The sequence below is a fragment of the Vicugna pacos genome, chromosome 16 (genome assembly GCF_048564905.1).
Source record: "Vicugna pacos chromosome 16, VicPac4, whole genome shotgun sequence".
NCBI lineage: Eukaryota > Metazoa > Chordata > Mammalia > Artiodactyla > Camelidae > Vicugna > Vicugna pacos.
In genome coordinates this window covers 31,701,021-31,707,323 of record NC_133002.1, presented here as the reverse complement: position 1 = coordinate 31,707,323, position 6,303 = coordinate 31,701,021, and the positions used below count along the sequence as shown (strand labels likewise).

The 6,303-nt window shown below is 55.9% G+C and overlaps 1 long non-coding RNA gene across 1 annotated transcript; it reads right to left on the bottom strand.

The window, feature by feature from the left end:
• Window positions 1–3,705: 3,705 nt before the first annotated feature.
• LOC140686068 (uncharacterized) lies at window positions 3,706–6,074 on the bottom strand. Its single transcript, XR_012059526.1, has 3 exons — window positions 6,032–6,074; window positions 4,719–4,923; window positions 3,706–3,923 (listed from the first exon to the last, which is right to left on the bottom strand). It is a non-coding gene; the product is annotated as an uncharacterized lncRNA (long non-coding RNA).
• Window positions 6,075–6,303: the final 229 nt, after the last annotated feature.

The window sequence follows — 6,303 nt, the reverse complement described above, 5'->3', positions numbered from 1 at the left end:
TGTGTGTGGGGGGTAAACAAGCAGCCATGTCCTCTTACCTCAGTTTCTCCATCTGAGTCATGGGGGTGAGAGGTGCCCCCACCCCAAAGGCTGTTTGGGGGTCAGAAGACATGCTATCCAGGCACCCCAGCGCCAGCTGGGACCGAGGCGGGTGGTGATTATGGGATGATGTGTCCACAGGTTGGGCCTGGCATTTGGGCTGGGGCTAGCTGTGGTGCCCTCAGCATACTCGCATCAGATCCCCAAGTCATCTGGGAATTTGATCATGGGAAGAAGCCAGACAGGGCTGCACCAGCCTAGTTTAGAGTGAGCCCTGGCGTTGGGCCCCAATCTAGTCTCCCTGGGCCTCAGTTTCCCCATCCATGAAATTGGGGCCATCTGCTGGAGCTGTGCTTGGAGAGAAGTTGGAAAAGAAGGCCTGGATGGAGGCCCCTGAGTGGGGAAGCTGTGTGAGCCTTGGGCCCTGCAGCTGCCAGGACACCACCCCCTCAAGTAAGGTTAGGAGGTTGGCCCCAGTGCCAAGTGAACACAGCCTTCTGACACAGGAAGGGGTTACTCTTTGTACCCAGGGGAACCCTACTCTCCCAGAGAAGGGGAACACTAGGGTGAGACTTCAAGAACTATTTCTCAAATCTCAGGAGGAATTTCTTCCATTGGAATTTTGGGTGATCCCATAGGACTCTCCCTTTGGCCATCACTCCTCAGGAACAAGAGGAGGGTGGTCTAAATGACCCCAGCAAGTCTGTCCCTATGCCCTCTAATATCTGGTCCAGCCCCAGGGAGCTGACAAGGGGAGGTGGGATCAGGCTGTAGAATCAGACCTGAGAGTGAGTCTTGACTGCTTGCTCTTCCTTCCCTTTCTCTTTTTCTCCTTTCCTCTCTCCTCCTCCCTCCTTCCTTCTCTCCCTTCTGGAACTCTCTGCCTGCCTTGAGAGCTGTGGCAATGTGGGGGCTTTGTTTCCACATCTAGCCCTCACCTTCCTCCCCTGAGGCCCCACCTGACATCCTAAAGGGACAAAGCCAACTCCAGAGACTGGAGAGAGGAGACCAGGGAGTTCTGTGCTTTCTCTCCCTTCTCTGAGCAGCACTGATTTAGAGAGAAAAGTTTCAAACCCAGCTCGGGAACCACCTTGAGGAAACTTGGACTGGTTGCTTCTCGTTCATAAGCCTCACCTGTTGCAGAAGGGAATTGCTGTCTAGGTTGCAAGACTGTTTTGAAGTAAAGAACCTGTCGAGTGCCTGCACATGGTAGGCATTCAATACATTGTAGCAGTGATGCTTTCCTCAGGATGCGGTCTTTCTGGGTCCAGGACACCTCTACGGCATCTGAGTCTGGGCCTTCTGTGTTAGGAAATCATCCCCAGTGCCCTTTTGGCTGTCCCTAATCTACTTATTATGCTACAGAGTTTAGGACTGCGGAGATGCTGGGTGGTGGAGTTGGGGGCGGGGTAAGGAGAGGGCAGAGTGTGGCAGATGTGGAGGAAGCGAGGGCTTCTGGGCTGGGTGGGGTTGGGACAATGGGCTGGAGTGCCCCAGAGGGCCCACGCTGGGACTCGCTGGAACTCGGTCTCACTGGTTTGGGGAGCTGGCCGGGAATGGGGAGACGCTGGCATCAGGGAGAGGTGGGAGGGGCTGGTGGCTGCCAGGGATAGAGGAGCTGAGTAAGGGACGCTGGAAGGGGAGGGCCTGGCCTAACCGGCGGGATGGACATGAGTGCCTAGAGAGGGGCAGCCTCCTGCTCCTAGGGGACACCCCCTGACAAACACCCTCACACTCAGATGCCACTCAGATGCACACTTGGGCACACACACCAACACACTTCTGAAACTGCACCAGCTCTCCTGGTCTTCTCACCCTGCTCTGTTTTTACATCTCACTTATCTATCATAGCCAGGTAACTTATTTATAACATTGTTTATTGCCTGTCTCCTCGATGGAATACAAGCTCCAGGAAGTCAGGGTGCTTGGGTAGGCGCTCAAATAGATAACGTGCTGAGCAAGAGAACAGAACCTTTGGAATCACAGTCACAAATGCGCGCACCCTCCGGGACGCGTGTGCAAACATGCTCAGTCACCCACGACGCTGCCACAGACATTCTCAGATGCATGCACACAGGCACACGCTCACACCCAGACCTGCACATCACCACAAGACAAAAGCCCACAGCCCTCCTCGCTCAGGCATACAGGCGCTTTCAGACTCACAATCAGCTGTCCAGATTCCAAAGCTCCTACTCAAGCAGGCACGCTCTAGCACATCCCGGCTCCCCACCCTCTGAAGGGCCAGCCCCTCCCAGAAACAGGGAGCGGGGTTTGGGGGAAACTGACAACACAGGAACGTGAGTGCTGGGGTGGGGCAGGGCCAGCCTGGCACCTGAGAGCTCTCTGGAGATGCTACCACTGCAGACCCACCTATGGGAGGGAGGGAAGAGTGAGATCACCCACGCCCCCAGCCTTGACCTGCCTGTGCTCTAGACTCAGACTGTGGCTTTCCTTCACCAGAGGCCCGGGGAAGCGCGTGGGGTGGGGCAGGGAGTCCTCCTGGGCACAGAGATGGGCAGGACCCAGACCAGGTTACCTAGCACATCTGGGCAGGGGTGTGGATGGTGAGAACTGGGCTGACCAGCTTCAGCTCCACGCACCGGTAGGAGAAGCCTCCTCTGCCACCCTGTCCCCAGGAGACCAGAAACGTGGCAGTGGGGCAGTACTGTCACCTAGCTGGCCTTGGCCAAGGGTCCCTCCCTAGAGACTCCTTTGCCCCCACCTGCCCACTCTGGAACATTGTTGGGGACTAGGTGGTAGCCACCTGGCATCACCCTCACCCCACCTCCAGACTTTGCCCCCTAGAAGCAGTGCAAGATTGGGCAAGACAGTCTGGCAGTCCCACTGCCACTACGAAGTCTCCTGTTATCAAGCCATATCCCTAGGGCCTTTCTGGGTCCTGAGAAGGCAGTTCCCTACTGTGGAATGAATGGGAGAACGGGCAGAGAAGGCAGGACGGGGCAGGACATGCTCGCACTGACTGGAAGGAACCTAGGTCAGTAAATGCTTGTAAAGTAAAAACCGGAAGTAAATGTTCTTGGTCCCCCTCCCCCAGTCCCTGTGGGAAGTGATGTTGACCTAGGAAAATACAGGACATCCCATCTTAGAAATCTGAAACCACCGTCTTCCCAGGACTCACGCCCTCTGGCGGCAGACTGCAATTTCAGGCTGCTGCTCCTCCGTTCACAAACACCCAGGGTTTAGAGGCCAAACCGTGGCCCCTCGCCCACCTCTGCACTTACTGATGAGAGGAGATGGGTGCAGAGGGAGGGAAGGACCTGCACCCTCACCACGCCACCCAGAGGAGACCAGACCCCAATGCTGTGATTCTCCAAACAAGAAATGTTTATTGAGCACCCACTGCCAGTGTGCCAGAAACTGCTGGACTCCTGGCCCAGTGCTCTTCTGATGCCAGCAGCCCCTATGCTGTCCCTCCAATTCAGGCTGAGACCCCAGCTAGGAAGAGCTGGACTCTTCTCCTTCAGGAGACTGGGTTGGGGGGCATGGGGAGGAGGGCAGGCTGTCAGCAGCAGCAGCACCATCATCCTGTGGTCCAGAGACCCAGAAACAGGCAGGAGGGGTCTGGGGGTTACCAAGTCCAAACTCCTTCTGCTCGCCGCACGACAGGCCAATAATTCAGGAGATGAGGTGTTGGGGCAAGGAATAGAGACTTTATTCGGAAAGCAGGCAGACCAACCGAGAGGATGGCAGACTAGTGTCTTGGAGAATCACCCTCCCCTAGTCAGAACACAGGCTCCTTTCACACACACACAAAAAAAAATGGGGGAGGGGGTGTGGTTGGTTGTTGCAAGCTCCTTCCTGCAAGAATTCTTTGTTCTTGCAGCTGTTCCTGTGGGTCAGGCTATGGTGTCCCTGTAAACCTCCAACAAAAGAAAGGTTATTCTCCATTTTGCAACTTGCCAACTCTACATAAGTGTAGAAGTGCTAACTTCCTTAAAGGTCAGATTGTGAAACTATGTTGCCTTTAGCCTGAAATATACAGGAGAGCCTATTCTCATCCTGAGAATAGTTTCACAAAAGGTGCAGAGCCAGCAAGACTAAGCCTAGAAAGCAGGGCACAGTGGTTAAAACTAAAGGAATTGATCCAACATAGTCAGGTCTGCTTTTCTCTATTACAAAAGTTATTTGTGAATCATGCATCTGATAAAGGCCTAGTGTCCCGAACAGGTAAAGAGCCCGTATAACTTGTATTCATTTCCTCAGGCTTCTGTAATAAGTGCCATAAACTGGATGGCTTAAAATAACAGAAATGTATTATAGTAGCTCCCCCTTATCCACAGGGATATGTTGCAAGACCCAGTGGATGCCTAAAACTGTGTATTACAGTAGCTCCCCCTCATCTGCAAAGATATGTTCCAAGATCTCCAGTGGATGCTGTCACAGCAGATGGGAACTTGGACCCATCATCTGGGGTGTGCATGAAACATCACATCAAATTATGTTTCAGACACACATTTCATCCACATCCTGCCAGACTTGAAGGAAATTCCAGCTAAGCCTTCACCAGGACGCCATTCCCTCCCTGTCTGAGCTTACCCTGCCCCGACTCCCGAAGTCCTGCAAAGGTGTCAGGAGTCCTACACGAAGCTGACCAGGGGGCCAGCTCCTGGCTGTGTGTCCCCTTACCCCCACTGCTGATCTGTTGCTTGACTGACCTCATGGTCCTCCAGGGCTTCCAGGCCACCCTTGGGCAGGCGTGGGGACCTTATCAAGTCTGGAGTCCTTGGAGGCGCCCCCGCTCCTGGAACATCCTTCTTCCTCACACACCCGTGCCTCCTTCCACTTTCCGGTCTTGAAGAGCCTCTATCCCAGAGTCACCTGCTGCCTCTCTCCTTCCCAGCCCCTGCTGGGAGGCCCTGGCTGGGTTTAGACAGTAGGAAGGGGAGTTTGTGTTTGGGCAGTTTCTGCTTTCAGCCCAGCAACCCAACAATTCCCAAGAGGAGGGAACCACAGAGGCCTGGGCATTTGGACGGGAGGGAGCACGTGGGGTTATTAGAGAACGACCAGCAAAGGGAAGATCCCGTCCGCGGCCTTTCTGACCCGGCTGCTGCGGGGTGGTGGACTCGTGGGCTTGTGGGCTCATGGGCTTGTCCGGCTGGGAGACTCAGGCCAATTTCAGAGCATATCGAAGCCACTCACCCAGCCAGCACAGAACACTCAAGTGCAAGCCTGAGAAGGAGGGGGCTTCGGGATGGGAAGAGTGGGGAGGTAAACCTGGCCTCTGGCCTCGTCCCATCAGCAGGCTTTCCATGGCCGCCCCCTCCTCCTGATTTTGGCTCTGTGGGTGGAACTCTTGACTTGTGCCGAGGGTGCACGGTGGGTGGTGGAGGGGGACAGTGTGGCAGCTGGAAGCAGCCAGAAATCACATCAGCCTTTTCCCGACTCTGGGCACCACAGTGTGGGCCGTGTGGACAGCCCTGGGCTTGGGGAGAGAAAGCTGTACTGACCAGCCCTGTCCCGCTCCCCTGCACTCCAGATCCCGGCAGGGCCCTTTCGGCCTGGCCTGGCTCCGAGGTGCCTGCTCACCCACTCTGGCAGACTCTCTGCATCTGCCCTACTTCACGGGCTGGGCCCGGGAGGCTGGCAGCGCACCAGGGCTGGGCTTACGTCAGCAGCCTCCCTGGGAAGGGAGAGGGCAGAGTCTCCAGAGAGGCCTGCAGCCTCGTGGGCTGAGAACAGGTGAAACCAGGGCATCTCCAGGCAGAGAGGGGAGATGGAGGTGCGGGACCTGTCCTGAGCCTGGGAGACCCCACGAAGAACACCTTGGTGCCCTCTCTCCATTAGTTCCTGCCTCACCAGACTCGCCAGAGGTGCACACCCCCCTCTGAACCTGCATGCCCATGCAGAGCACCTGCATGTGCCCCCCGCCCCCAGTTCCCACCCTGGGCCCTGGTGCTCTGTGAGTTCAAGCCTCACCCAGACCGACCCAATGTGTGGGGCCAGGGGTCTCAAATACCAGTCTACTGACCGCACAGATGCTCTCGGGAGCCTCAAACAGTTGCAGAGTCCTGACTCCACCCCAGAGCTGCTGATTCAGTAGGTTTAGGGTGGAGCCCATGTAACTGGTATTTATTTTTAAGTACTTGAAGTGATTCTGATGTATGGCCAGTCGTGGGAGTCAGTGTTGTGGGAGAGAACCCCCGAGCAGGGTTGGAGAGCTCTGGATCGTCTGCGCATCTCCGGAGCTAATCTCCTGTGTGCCGTTGGAGGGAGGGCTCCACGGCTCTGCGCGTCTGTATC